General features: G+C 51.6%; 1 protein-coding gene across 2 annotated transcripts in view; it reads left to right on the forward strand.

Moving 5' to 3' along the window:
* Positions 1-646: 646 nt before the first annotated feature.
* Positions 647-15,370, forward strand: part of AGPAT4 (1-acylglycerol-3-phosphate O-acyltransferase 4) — a 425,215-nt gene continuing 410,491 nt past the window's right edge. The window contains exon 1 of one of the 2 annotated variants that reach the window (XM_078646933.1): positions 647-876. The gene's annotated coding sequence lies outside the window, so the exon portion shown is untranslated. The remainder of the gene's footprint in view (positions 877-15,370) is intronic. The other variant, XM_078646932.1, reaches the window with a different exon arrangement.

Consider the following 15,370-nt stretch of genomic DNA (forward strand, 5'->3'; position numbering starts at 1 on the left):
TAGTCATGTAAAGTAGATTTTTCTATATTGGAAGGCTTTCTTCAGATAAACTATGTTTGTCCTTCCCTTTGTAAACCCCATACCTACTCGCTTTGTCAATGCTTGTTTAACACCGCGGATCTAGAGGTTAAAAGTTGTGTGGCTATTTAACGGCGATTTATGCAGAGTGCGTCTTTTCCCTTATGAGACCGCTTCCATATATTTCTATTCAAATGTAAAGTTTAAGTTGGTATACTTCATTAAGGGTTTGCTTTTAAGCCGTCTCTGAAAATACACCTCTCCCGAGTCAACACGCAGAGACTCTAATAAAACGGTGCCTCTTAGTAATTAATACCATTAGGGAAATCAGATTTCGCAATATTTTCCTGGAAGGAAGAAACCGAGAGACTGCATAATCTCGCCACGGTGATGAGAAAGCGAGCGTGTGTTCTTTCTGCCAAGAGCTCGAACCAGGCGACGGCGGCAAAATAGCAGAAAAAACAACAACTATAAAACATACTAGTCACAAAAGCGTGGTAGGCTCCAGGCAGTCTTACTAGTTCGCAGAAATTAAATAAAAGCGGTTTACATTTGTTCCACGCCTTACTGTAACTGGGGAGGGGTGACCGAGTGGCATGCGTTACATCAGCAGGCGGTTCCACCCACCCTCCCCTTCAGTTAATCACAGCTTTGGAAGGAAGTGACATGCAGTGGTGGGGAGACGCCGGGCGAGAACCTCTTTTTTTTCTGAGCCCACCCCAGAGGGTGGAGCCAGGCTTTCGCTTCAGCGCTGGCTGATTTACAGCTCACAAAGTAGTTGCAGTTTCAGCGGCTGAGCCGCCCTTTCTCCCATTCAATCTTAAGTACACATGTCAAGGTCTGACTGGCAGGCACAAGGTACGTAGCATCCTTCGACAGAAGTTTCCGTCTTGTTAACGTGCTCGGTTCAACGGATCTTTACTTGTTGTTGCGATGGGTCGTTGGTAGCTGTCATCCCGAGCAGGCTTTTGCTGACAGAAGCTTGCTTACCCCTGTTTGTGCATAAACCCAGACCTGGGGGAACTTCTGTCACATCTAAAGCGTGTGTGTCGTGAAGGGGGGAGGGGAGGCGAGTTAAGGCGGGAAATTGTACCTTTATCACTTTGCTTATTTCTTTAATGTGTTATTGCTTTACGTCGGAGTGCCTGAAAGAAACTAGAATGTTCTCATTACAGGTTTCACCGCCGTGTGTCTCGTGCAGCTTGGGCTCCCGTGGTGTTTCCATGGTTACCACAAAAATACCGTGAACACTGCCCTATAAACAACAAGGAAACGACCCATGTAAAATTTTCTATGTGAAACCTGGTTTATTTACCCAAATGGGGTGTGGCGTTGAATGTTTATAAGCCAGCATGGCTTGCTTTTGCCATTCACTGTCCTGTTCCCCCCCTCGGCCCCCCCTTAAATCTCTGAATGGGACAGGGTGGCAAGAGATGATTTGTGGTAAACTGCCAGGAAAACACATTGGTGGCAGCCTATTTACAACGGCGTCGGTGAACGTGCAGGCGCAGCTTTTCCTTGGAGAGGCGATGCTTTCAGCAGCGAATAAACACCAATGAACTGCTTTTCAGTAACTTGACGTTTTTCCCATCGGCTTGTTTACGCTCGTTTTTCTAAAAACATGTTTTATTTGTATGGTAAAATATTTTGTGTGGGCAGTGATGTAGCCCTTTTTGTTTTGGTTTCAGCTGTTGTTGTTCATGTGTGTATAGAAACAAAGATCCCATTAACTGCACACCTGTAGATGCTGCCGTGGTCATTCATGTTGTGTTATGATTTCCTAATGTTTTTAATACAGAAGTCAGCATTCCTATATATATATATATATATATATATATATATATATATATATATATATATATATATATATATATAGAGAGAGAGAGAGAGAGAGAGAGAGAGAGAGAGAGAGAGAGATATGAAAAACAAGATTGGAAGGGGTTACATTTCTGCAGCATGGTATATTGGTATACTCGCACTTAAGAGATATGCGACAACTAGAAAAGTTACACGAATCTATGGACAGTAAAAAGTGATTTGTTTTTCCTAATATTACTTGTACTTTGGTAATAACCTTACATTTGGCGTGTGCACTGTCGTAATAAGCGTGTTAATGCAAGTTCAGTAGTGACATTTCAATAAATACCCTGTTATTGTCCCACTTTTCCTTCCACTGCATTAACACGAAATAAAATATCGCTAGAGATATATCAACGTGAGTGGGGCAGGTGCAGCTCCTCGGAATGCGCTGACGTGCTTGCTTAGTGTGTGTTTAAATGATCAATCTGTGCTGTGGGAGACAGTGTTGGCCGACACCATTTGTACACACTGTCAAAACACCGGGGGCAGGATGTCTTTCAAGGAATCTGCGAGAGTGTAGCGGAGGAGGGTGGGGGAGAGCATCGCAAACACAGATTTTATTTGAAACGGCAAGAAGTCTTCTCTACAAGGCATTAGTGTGGTATGCATACCAGTGCAATAGCGAATCGTGAGTAACCTGTCAGTGTCTCTTTATTAACAATTCTGTGAAGAACAGGATTATCGTAGTGATCATTTTTAATAGTGATCATATGCTCTTGTGTTGTAGTTGCATTTGTATAGCACTGTGTAGCACTTACAATGGTGACGAGTGGAATCTCCTCTCCTTTGTACACGTCAGATTTTCATATCCAATTATGGTTTAGATGGTATGCTACAGACAGATCCAAATCTGGAAAGTACGTGCAGGAATGCCTACTGTGCCTTTTCTTAGCTTTTCTCATATCCCCATGCGTAGGTGCTGAATGGTGACTGGATATATGCAAAATAATGTTCCTATCAATTTGAATAGTCACCGTCTTAAAATGCTAACAAAGTACAAGGCCTTTTCCTTGGGTGATGGGACAGTCAACAATAACATCAATTCCCAGTCAGTGCTTTATCTTTTAAAAAGACAACTAATTTGATCAACTGGTAATCCAAAACAAGTTTAAAAATTAATTTGATCAACAGGTAGGTAGAAACTAGAGACATGCAGATCAGATAAACAAAAGCAAACTAGAAGATGGAAGCATAGTCTGGGGCAGAGATACAACCCTAAATCTATCTCTTCATCGTTAGCTGCTAGAATACACTATTATATGGCCATATGACCAGTATCCCATATTTCTTGGTTCAAGTTAGCTCTGGAAACTTCTCCAGAAAAGGAGCTTAGACGCTGGCTATTGATACTGCGACTCTAGACCAAACTCTCTTCCTGTCCCACACTGGACTACTTATTGAGCTGAAGCGTCACCAGCTTAGTTACACCTAAGACAAAAATGAAATTCCCCCGCCCCAGTAACCCACCACCCAAACTTGAAGGTCCGGTGAACAATAATGGTGACTCCGGTTATTATAGCTGGTGTTAGGAGCACACACTACAGTCTGCTGGAGGCTAAGGACTGGAAATTACCTTGTGGTGCTGTATTTTAATGGAATTATTGTAAATAGTGAGCTAGTTCCCACATTGACTTCCTAATGGAAGTGCTACACCCACTCTATTTTTTCTCCATCCAAGCTGTTTTGCTGTTCCGGAAGTGCTGTCGGAGGTGCTGTCGGAGGTCGATTGACTGGGTGAGATACCAAAACCATCTTTCCCTCGTGAGGGTCCTCCTGGTTCTGCACCCTCTTCACAGGATTGCCGGCATAAAAAATAAATTGAGTAATCATGACTGACTAGAAATTATTAAAGATGTCGATGTGGTTTGCTGTCGACACTTGATCTCAGGTGAATTTCTTTATTGATGGATTTCATTCCTTTTTTTTACCAACTTCACCATCTTCTTCAGGTCGGGCTAAGGGAGGTGTGGGGATATAAGTTTACCTAAAGAACTGTCTCTTGAAAGCGGAGAAGTTATGGAGTTCATCCTGCTCTCAAATCTTACGTCTTGAAATCCCAGGTTTATATTCTTTTGATCGATTTTTATTTGAAATATATAGTAAATCACCATAATAATTTGGTAAAGGAGTTAGATACGTTTGTGTCTGAATATCTTCTAAGTCCCCCAGACAGGTAGGGGATTCTATGGTTGGGTGGCTTTAATTCCATAGCTTGCCCTATTGGGAAGAATGTGGGATTTCAGATGATCCAACAAAAACTTGCCCCCCATTTTACACACCCTGTATGGTGACACCCTGAATCAAAGCATCATGAAGTTTAATCTCCATCAAATCGCTGATTTTTCTAAAGGAAAATTTCCCCCTGTCCCACATTCACAGGCAAAGGAATAGGCTCCTTAATAAATTTCATGTTTTTTTCCCTTCTCATATAGCCCTATATGTTCTTGACTCCTACACAATGACCTCACTTTTTAGTGACTACAACCCTATTGTCCTAGTCCTTTCAGGTCCCACTATTAAACCAACAGTGACTAATTGTCTCATTGAATTAAAATATTCAGCAAATAAGAACATCCTTCTTAAATGGGCCCAAATTGGCAGAGGGCACTACCCCTGTTGATACGGTTCATAGCTTTGAGGCCATTTGTAATCAAGTGCAAATCAATTTATAATCCAGGTTAAGCCCAAAAAGCCTCATCCTTTTAAATGGTTCTCCTAAAACCGTACAGCAGCTCTAGAACAGCTGAAGGAGGCCCTCAAGAAATCCCCACGTAACTCTGCTCAAATCAAATGGGAAGAGGCTGTGGCCTAACGGCTAGATCGGTCGACCTCGAAGCTAGGTAACCAGGTTCGAGTCTTGGCAAGGACACTCAACATCCTGTGGTTCTGGACAAATCACTTAATTCCCCCCTGCCTAACAAAAATGAATGTGTCCCTCTGTAACGCAAATGGTGCTCATGTAAAACGCTCTGATACCGGATACCTTCGGGTTGAGTTCGTGTTATATAAAACTTCCCAAAAATAAAAAAAGTCACTTAGCAATTCATATAAAGCAATTGTTGCTGCAAGGAAGCAGGAGGTGAGGGTTGAATGAATGAAACACATTTGTAGAGCGAGAAACTACTCAACAAGAGTGTCTCGGCGCTGATCAACTCATTCTAACAGGACCTAACAAGCACTCCTTGCCCTGGAAAAGCCAGGTGTTAAGATGTTTCTTAAAAACTGTCATATCAGCTGGGGATCTGAGAGCAGCCAGTGAGGAATCAGGTCTGGGATGACATAGTAATAGCATAATAAGTACGTGATTCTAAGACTTTTTGGGAAGTCATCAATTGGCCTTATTTTAGTGCCATCAATTCCCCCCAGATCGAGTGCCATATTCCAGCCGCCGAATGGCTTCACCATTTTTCGGAAATCTTTGGTAACACTGCTTAATTCAAGAAAAGCCACAGGTTAATCCATCTCCAGATGAAGACTTAGCCTTGAGCAATTCCATTACCGTAGACATGACAATGATAGCCATTTCTAAATCCTTCCTAGGCCTGATGGGGTACCCATTGACGTTTTTAAACAAAAGTCCAGTTTTTGGGCACCTCTTTTAACAAATGTTTTTTGTAGTGTAGCTTTGTCAGATCCCTTCTTCCTGGAGGGACTCTACTACAGTCCACATTTTTAAAAAGGGAACAGAAATGTACCTACTTGCATCAGGCCCATATCCATTTTGGATTCCTTGGCTAAAATCTTGGAGAGGCTAATCCTTCATCTTCTCGAGGAATGGACTAGTGATGGCAATTTTTTTTTCAGAGGTTCAGTTTGGCTTCCGCATTGGAGCTGGAACCGTGGTACAATCTTATAACCTTCCTAAGATTTTAGGTAAATGTGCAAGCCAAGGGCTGGGCAAGCCATATGGCTTTTTTTGGATCTGTCAAGCAATGTACACTGATGTGGAAAGCTGGAAAGACGTCCTCGCAACTTCCTTGTTACCATTGCCCCCTCCATCCATTTGAACCATGATCATATCCCAGACCTCTCTGATCTGTGTTCACATTCCCTTTTTGGCCCCCTCTCATGCAACAAATGTTTTCTTGCCACGCTAACCAGGAAAACCTGTCAATGTTTTCCTGCCCCATCAGAAGGAGAAAACATGCTTGCAACCTTACCTCGTCATTAACCCCTTTGCTACGAGGCCCACCCCACGTCAACCCCCCTGTACTAAGCCTTTTTTTGGCCATTTGGGATAGTTTGCGCTTAGCCCCTGTAACTTTTTGACCACATAAGGCATCCACGTTAAATTTGCGTCCTTTTCTTCCAACATCATGGGGATTCTAAAGGTACCCAGGGTTTGTGGATTGCCCTGGAGGAGACCCAGAAATTAGCCAAAATACAGTTAAATTGTTTTTTGGGGTGAAAAATGGGAAAAAAGTGCTGCAAATGAAAGCGTCTGTTTTTTTCCCTGCAAATGGTATCAACAAAAGGTTTGTGGGGCTGAAATTACAATTTCCCCAGCTTTTTGGGAATGGCAGACTTTTGTCAGAAAACCAACATTTTTCAGCCAGTTTTGGAGTTTTACTGGGATATAGCCTATTTTTGCTATTTTTTTGTGCTTTCAACCTTCTTCCAGTTAATGATAGAAATGGGTATGAAAACAATAATGGATCCTGGAAAGCTATACACTTTTGGAAAAGTAGGCAAAATTCTGAATTCAGCAAGGGGTCACTTGTGTAGATCCTTCAATGTTTCTTTATAGAAACTAACAGTAAAATATAGGAAACATTGATAATTAGTTGAAAAAAGCAGCCATTTGTGCCAATATTTTCACCTGTAGCTTCTTCTAATTGGGACAGCTGTTTGAAAACAATATACCGTTACATCCGCTGGACCTTTCTTGTTGTGGGGATATATAGGACTTGTAGGTTCACCAAGAACCCGACGAACCCAGAACCAATAACTGAGCAGCGTCTTGCAATGGTTTTTCATTATGTACCGGGTACATAGCAATTAATTGGGGAAAATATATACATAGAAATATCCGTATGAAAGACACCTATGTAGTTCTGAAATTAGAACAAAATATAAAGTTTAAAAACAGTAGATATTTTCCTCACATTTCTGTGGTGGAAAGTTCTGTTTCTGCGTGGATTCACAACATTCCACCCACCCCTCGTTCCCAAAAGTCTTCTGAGAAAAATGGTACCTCACTTGTGTGGGTAGACCTAGTCCCCCGACAGGAAACGGCCCAAACGCAACGTGGACACACCACATTTTCACAGTGAAAACTGACCCTTTTTTTGCATTGAGGTATGGCTTGCGTGGATTCCCCAATGTTTCTCTACCCAGAATGCCCTGCAAACCTCAAATTTAGCTGAAAAAAATAAATTTTCCACACATTTGTGGGTGGAATCACCGTGCTTGCACAAATGTCCTACCCCACAACGTTCCCCTCAGTCTTCTGTGTAACAATACCTCACTTGTGTGGCTGGGGCAAGGGCCTGTGACTGGTAAGAGCCCAAAACATAGGGATTAAGGGTTTAGCACTTAGAATCCTAAGCGTTATATTAAAAAAAAATAAGTTTTTAGCCAATTCTGCATTGGACACCAAGGCAAGTGAGGTATCATTTTACTCCAGACACTAAGGAGAACGCTCTGAGGTAGGACATTTGTGCCGGTATGGTGATTCCACCCAAAAATATGTGGCAAATTAGTTTTTTTTCAGCAAAATTTGAGGTTTGCAGGGCATTCTGGGTAGGGAAACGTTGGGGATCCACGTAAGCCATCCCTCATTGGACTCTCCATGGTGTCTATTTTTCAGAAATGTGTGGGTTTGGTAGGTTTCCCTAGATGGCGGCGAGCCCGGGGCCAAAACCCCAGGTACACCCCCCCCCCCCAAAAAAAAAACCTGGTAGTTTTGTTATAGGTAATTTAGAAGTCTCCACAGTACGATTTGGGTAATTTCCTGTTGCAGTCATTATGCCTACCCACACAAGTGAGGTACCATTTTTATCAGGAGACCTGGGGAACGCTGGGTGGGAGGAAATTTGTAGATCCACGCAGATTCCAGAACTTTCCCACACAGAAATTTGAGAAAAAAGTAATTTTTTCCCTCTAAATTTGAGGTTTGCTAGGGATTCTGGGTAAGAAAATGTTGGAGGACCCACGCAAGCCATACCTAGCTGGACTCCCCCGGGTGTCTAGTTTTCAGAAATGTGTGGGTTTGGCAGGTTTCCTGTTGGACAGGCCGCATGGTCGGGCTGTCCCCCCTCCCCGCAGTAGGACCTGGACCCTGGCTCTCCCTGCATCCCCAGCCAGAGTCCCTAAACGACCACCCGAAGTACCCTGCAATCCCTCCACTACAAGACACCAGCCCCGGACCCAGCTGGCCCGGGTCACCATCCACACCACGACATCGAACCGGCCGCCATCTTGGGGCACTGCAGCACGAGGCCGCGTGGCCTCAACTCGACCCTAACCCTGGGCCCGGCCGGCCCCGACATCGGGGCACCAACCTCCCACCAGGAGGCAGAGTGACCACTTGGCAAATCAATGGGAGAAGGAATCGTCAACGGCTCCCCTCCGCCAGGTGTCGATCACCCCCGGCCGCCCTGGGCGCTGGCTCCACCCCCCTGCTGGGTGTCTGGACTCCCTCATCCCGGACCTCCCGGCCCCCAGGCGCGAGGGTCCGGACATCAAAGGGGACCAGACCTATAACTGGGGCAGTGCCAGACCAGGAAGGCAGTTGTATCCTGGAGTCGAGAGACCCGAGAAGAACTCATCCGTGACTGGCCTGCTGGCGCTGCCGCGGCCCTCTGCCTCGTGAAACCCTCGTCTTGGCCTGCTGGCGCTGCCGCGGCCCTCTGCCTAGTGAAACCATCTTGGCCTGCTGGCGCTGCCGCGGCCCTCTGCCTCGTGAAACCATCGACTTGGCCTGCTGGCGCTGCCGCGGCCCTCTGCCTTGTGAGACTACCATCTTGGCCTGCTGGCGCTGCCGCGGCCCTCTGCCTCGTGAAACCATCGACTTGGCCTGCTGGCGCTGCCGCGGCCCTCTGCCTTGTGAGACTACCATCTTGGCCTGCTGGCGCTGCCGCGGCCCTCTGCCTCGTGAAACCATCGACTTGGCCTGCTGGCGCTGCCGCGGCCCTCTGCCTTGTGAGACTACCATCTTGGCCTGCTGGCGCTGCCGCGGCCCGATCCACAGACCCTCCAGCTCGAGGATTGTGAACTCGCCCCTTACCACTACCTGTACCGATCCGGTACCAAGACTGTCCCGCTACCCCCTTTCCCTACAGAGACTAGAAGTGAGAGGACCCCCGGGTCCGAGATATCCTGTATCGCTGATATCCTTGCCTTAAGAACCTTATATAAAGCATTGAACTCGACTTGGTGTGGTGCCTGTTTGTGGGGAGGGAGGTAACTTGTCTGTACGATCACCGGAGACGGTCCCCCTCGGGGATCTCTCCCTCAGTACCCGGCCGACCCTCAGGGTCCCCGTCTAACATTGGTGGCCAGCGACGGGATCCGAACCTACGCATAATCGTACAGAAAGTCACCCGATCCACGACACACGACCACCATGACAACAGAGAGCGGAACAACGGAGAAATTCCAGATGGAAAAATTGGAAGACTACAACCACCGAGAACTGAAGCAATATTGCATGGAACTTGGTCTCCCAACCACGGGTCTGAGTACGAAGGAAGACTTCAAACGAGCCCTAGAAGCCTGGGCGGAAACGGGTACGGCCGTACCCCGAACACAAACGACCGAAACGAGCCCCGCACCAACTAAAGAAAGAGCGGGTCTCTCCCTGGAAGAGATCCGAGAAAGAGAAAAAACCAGACTCCACGAATTAGAACTAGCCCGACTTCGCTTGGATGGAGAACTCAAGCTGGCCGAACAAAAAATAACCCTGGAACACTTACGGCTCAAGGAAGAGCGAGAAGACAAGCAAAGACAGAGAGAGCTAGAGGAAAAGAAACTAGAGTACGAACATGAGCGCGATCTCAAAGCACTGGAGATCCAGAAACAGAATAAAGACCTCGGGCTCCCCGAACGACCGACCCCGTCTGCCTCGACCGAACCCAAGGTTCACATCCCCAAAGATGTCATCCGGGAATACCACAAGAACGATGATATACAGCAGTGGTTTAAAGCCTATGAGGTGGCAATGACCTCCCACCGGATTCCCCGAAGCGATTGGGGAGCCGGATTATGGGGGAGGTTTGTCAACGAAGGGCGGGACGCCCTGCTGCAACTCCCGGACCAGCTGATGACCTCCTACGACCACATGAAGGCCGCCCTCCTCACTCGATACGGGCTCACACCTGAGATGTACCGCCAACGGTTCCGCGACTGCAAACGGATTCCGGGTACAACTTGGGTGGAGTACGTGAACTTTTTTAGCCGAGCCTTCGAGGGGTGGATCAAGGGCAACAAAGTAACCACCTACGAACAACTCTTTGACCTTATCGTATGGGAACACCTGTCGAACAACTGCTTCGTGGAGCTCCGGCAACACCTCCTGGACAGTAAGCTAACCGACCCTCGACAACTCGCCGTCGAAGCCGACCGGTGGGAAAGCACCCGAGTTGGCCGGAACGCACCCAGCGAATTATCCAGACCGTATCGCCCCCGAGGGGGAGGAGGGAGTCAGGGTCGGGGGAGAGACCCCGGCCCCTCGTCACCCCCCAGAAACCCCTCGACCCCGGTTGGCCGAGGAAGCCCTGCCGTCCGGGCCGGTTTCCGGGCCAACATTACGTGCCACAGGTGCCAGCGACCCGGCCACTACGCCAGTGATCCCAACTGCCCAAAGAATCCGAACACTACCCCCCGCCAAGTTGCAGCGGCGGCCCTAGGGGAAGAACTAATCCCGGAAGACCAAGAAGAGTACGAGACCGATCCCTCTGAATGGGCGCCCGCCGCCATGGCACTGGTCTGCTTAGGGGAGAGAGACATGATTCCGCGGGCCCCCCTTCCCGCCAACACCCAGAAGTACGGTCAATGGGTCAACATTAATGGCCGCCGGGCGGAAGCCCTCCGCGACACCGGGGCCAGTGTAACGGCGGTCCGACGCCACCTCGTCACTCCCGACCAAATCTTGCCGAACATTCTTTGCCCTGTCCGATCAGCCGACAACTCCGAAAGCCTATGCCACATGGCCTGCGTCCCCTTCGAGTGGGGAGGAGTAACAGGGATGTTAAAAGTAACTGTCCGCGATGATGCCCCCGTGGACTGCCTCCTAGGAAACGACCTTGAAAGCTCTCCATGGGCAGCTGTCGAACGGAGGGAGCACCTGGGGATGCTTGGCCTCCCCGAATGGGTCTGCGTCACGACCCGGTCCATGACCGCCCGCGCGGTCCCCAGCCCAGAAGAGCCCGAGTGGCCAGAACCTCCTCCCGCGCTCATCCCAGAGGAGGCCGCCCCAGGAGCCAGTCCATTGACCCAAACCGAAGAAGGATCCGACCAGCTTCGGGACGTCCCTGACCTGGCACAATGGCGGCAGGAGGGAGGCCCCACGCAGGAACAATTCCGGGCCGAACAGAAAACCTGTCCCTCTCTCGAAGGACTCCGGCAGCAAGCCCTGGCCCAGAGCACCGGGGATACCTCGGGGGCCCACTGGATCTACTGGGACCAAGACCTGCTCTACAGCGAGCAAAAAGTGGCGGAACTAGGGGCCAGTCGGGTGCTGGTGGTGCCCCTTCGCTTCCGAGACTTCCTCCTGAACTTAGCCCACGATGTCCCCCTTGCCGGACACCTGGGGCAGGATAAAACCTACGACCGCCTGGTGACCCATTTTTTCTGGCCCCACATGCGAAAGGATGTCACCAACCACTGCAAGGCCTGCCCCACCTGCCAGGCCAGCGGAAAAAGTGGCCGAAAAATCAAAGCACCATTGCAACCCTTTCCTGTCGTCACCACCCCGTTTGAACGAGTGGGAATAGACATTGGGGGGCCCCTCGACCCTCGAACAGCCCAAGGACACCGGTTCATCCTGGTCCTCGTAGACCACGCCACTCGCTACCCCGAGGCCATCCCTCTTCGGACGGTGACGGCCCCCGTGGTGGGCCGGGCCCTGATGGGGATCTTCTCCCGGGTGGGGTTCCCCCGGGAGGTCGTCAGTGACAGGGGCACGAACTTTATCTCCAGATATATGAAGTCTCTTTGGCAACAATGCGGGGTCACCTACAAATTCACGACCCCCTATCACCCGCAAGGAAACGGACTGGTCGAGAGGTTCAACCGCACCCTCAAGGGGATGATTATGGGCCTAGAAGAACCCCTTCGACGCCAGTGGGACGTGCTACTTCCCTGCCTCCTGTTTGCCTATCGGGAGGTCCCGCAGAAGTCCCTCGGCTTCAGCCCATTTGAACTCCTGTACGGGCACCCCGTCCGGGGCCCCCTCAGCCTAGTCAAGGAAGGTTGGGAGCAGCCTCCCCAGAAAACTCCCCCGGACATCTACAGGTACCTCCTGGCTCTCCGCAACCAGACCCGGCAGTTCCGAGACACCGCCAAAGCCAATCTCGAGGCCAGTCAGGAGGACATGAAGAGGTGGTACGATCAGCACGCGTCCTCCATTGAGTTCGAACCGGGACAACAGGTCTGGGTGATGTCCCCGGTTGAACCCTGTGCACTCCAAGACCGATGGTCCGGGCCCTTCAAGGTAATCGAACGCAAAGGGCCCGTCACCTATTTAATCGACATGGAGACTGCCCGGAACCCCCTACGGGTCCTCCATGCCAACAGGCTAAAACCCCATTTTGTGCGATCCGAGCTCAGCCTCCTGATGGCTACCGATAATGGGACAGAAGAAGACTCCGAACCCCTTCCGGACTTACTGAGGGCCTTCGAGCAGGATGGCTCAGTGGAAGGGGTCCAGCTCTCCGAGGCCCTGTCCCCGGAGCAACGCCAAGACTGCCAAACGCTCCTGAGGCGGTTCGCCTCCCTGTTCTCCCTCACCCCCGGAGTCACCCCCTGGTGCCTCCACGATGTGGACACCGGGGACAGCCCTCCTATCCGACACCGGGCATACCGCGTACCAGACCGGGTACGAGCCTGCATCCAGACCGAGGTGTCCAAAATGCTGACCCTGGGAGTGATCGAACCCTCAGACAGCCCCTGGGCAAGCCCAGTCGTCCTGGTTCCCAAGGCGGCCGCCCCGGGCGTTGCCCCGGAGCTCCGGTTCTGCGTGGACTATCGGGGGCTGAATGCAGTTACCAGGACCGACGCTCATCCCATCCCCCGGGCCGACGAGCTAATTGACCGGATGGGGGCCGCCCGCTACCTGAGCATCTTCGACCTAACAGCGGGCTACTGGCAGATCGGCCTCACCCCTCGGGCCCAAGAACGATCCGCCTTCTCTACCCCAGACGGGCACTACCACTTTAAAGTCATGCCCTTCGGCATGAAAAACGCCCCGGCCACGTTCCAACGGCTGGTAAACCAGGTACTGGCGGGCCTGGAAGACTTCAGCGCCGCCTACCTGGACGACATTGCTGTGTACAGCCACCAGTGGACCGACCACCTCCGCCACCTGCGGGAGGTTCTACACGCCCTCCAGCAAGCCGGGCTCACCATCAAGGCCAGCAAGTGCCAGGTTGGCCAAGGGTCCGTGACCTACCTGGGACACCAAGTGGGAAGCGGGCTAGTGGCTCCTCTCCAACTCAAGATTGCTGCCATCCAGGCCTGGCAACCCCCTACGACCCAAACGGAGGTCCGGGCCTTCCTGGGGCTCACCGGATACTACCGGCGGTTCGTGAAGGACTATGGCAGCATCGTGGGGCCCCTCACAGAGCTCACCTCCAAAAAGGGCCCCAAAACCGTCAACTGGACCCTGGACTGCCAATCGGCCTTCGAGAAACTAAAGACCGCCATGTGCACGGCCCCCGTGCTCCAGGCTCCCGACTACAGCCGGGAATTCATTGTGCAGACGGACGCCTCCGATCATGGTGTGGGGGCCGTCCTCTCCCAACTCAACGCCGAAGGGGTCGACCATCCGGTGGTCTTCATCAGCAGACGCCTCTTGCCCCGAGAACAGCGCTGGAGCACCATTGAGAGAGAGGCCTTCGCCGTAGTCTGGGCCCTCAAGAAGCTCCGGCCATACCTCTTCGGCACCCACTTCCGGGTGCAAACTGACCACCGACCCCTGCAATGGCTGATGCAAATGCGGGGGGAAAACCCGAAGCTGTTGCGCTGGTCCATCTCCCTGCAGGGGATGGACTTCACGGTGGAACATCGTCCAGGCCAGGACCACGCCAACGCCGACGGCCTGTCACGCTTTTTCCGCCTCAGCGAGGAGAGTCCCCAGGAAGATGGCTGACTCTCCCCGCCTTCAGCTGGGGGGGACGCATGTTGGACAGGCCGCATGGTCGGGCTGCCCCCCCTCCCCGCAGTAGGACCTGGACCCTGGCTCTCCCTGCATCCCCAGCCAGAGTCCCTAAACGACCACCCGAAGTACCCTGCAATCCCTCCACTACAAGACACCAGCCCCGGACCCAGCTGGCCCGGGTCACCATCCACACCACGACATCGAACCGGCCGCCATCTTGGGGCACTGCAGCACGAGGCCGCGTGGCCTCAACTCGACCCTAACCCTGGGCCCGGCCGGCCCCGACATCGGGGCACCAACCTCCCCCCAGGAGGCAGAGTGACCACTTGGCAAATCAATGGGAGAAGGAATCGTCAACGGCTCCCCTCCGCCAGGTGTCGATCACCCCCGGCCGCCCTGGGCGCTGGCTCCACCCCCCTGCTGGGTGTCTGGACTCCCTCATCCCGGACCTCCCGGCCCCCAGGCGCGAGGGTCCGGACATCAAAGGGGACCAGACCTATAACTGGGGCAGTGCCAGACCAGGAAGGCAGTTGTATCCTGGAGTCGAGAGACCCGAGAAGAACTCATCCGTGACTGGCCTGCTGGCGCTGCCGCGGCCCTCTGCCTCGTGAAACCCTCGTCTTGGCCTGCTGGCGCTGCCGCGGCCCTCTGCCTAGTGAAACCATCTTGGCCTGCTGGCGCTGCCGCGGCCCTCTGCCTCGTGAAACCATCGACTTGGCCTGCTGGCGCTGCCGCGGCCCTCTGCCTTGTGAGACTACCATCTTGGCCTGCTGGCGCTGCCGCGGCCCTCTGCCTCGTGAAACCATCGACTTGGCCTGCTGGCGCTGCCGCGGCCCTCTGCCTTGTGAGACTACCATCTTGGCCTGCTGGCGCTGCCGCGGCCCTCTGCCTCGTGAAACCATCGACTTGGCCTGCTGGCGCTGCCGCGGCCCTCTGCCTTGTGAGACTACCATCTTGGCCTGCTGGCGCTGCCGCGGCCCGATCCACAGACCCTCCAGCTCGAGGATTGTGAACTCGCCCCTTACCACTACCTGTACCGATCCGGTACCAAGACTGTCCCGCTACCCCCTTTCCCTACAGAGACTAGAAGTGAGAGGACCCCCGGGTCCGAGATATCCTGTATCGCTGATATCCTTGCCTTAAGAACCTTATATAAAGCATTGAACTCGACTT

Source organism: Lissotriton helveticus, chromosome 6 (assembly GCF_964261635.1).
Source record: "Lissotriton helveticus chromosome 6, aLisHel1.1, whole genome shotgun sequence".
Classification (NCBI taxonomy): domain Eukaryota; kingdom Metazoa; phylum Chordata; class Amphibia; order Caudata; family Salamandridae; genus Lissotriton; species Lissotriton helveticus.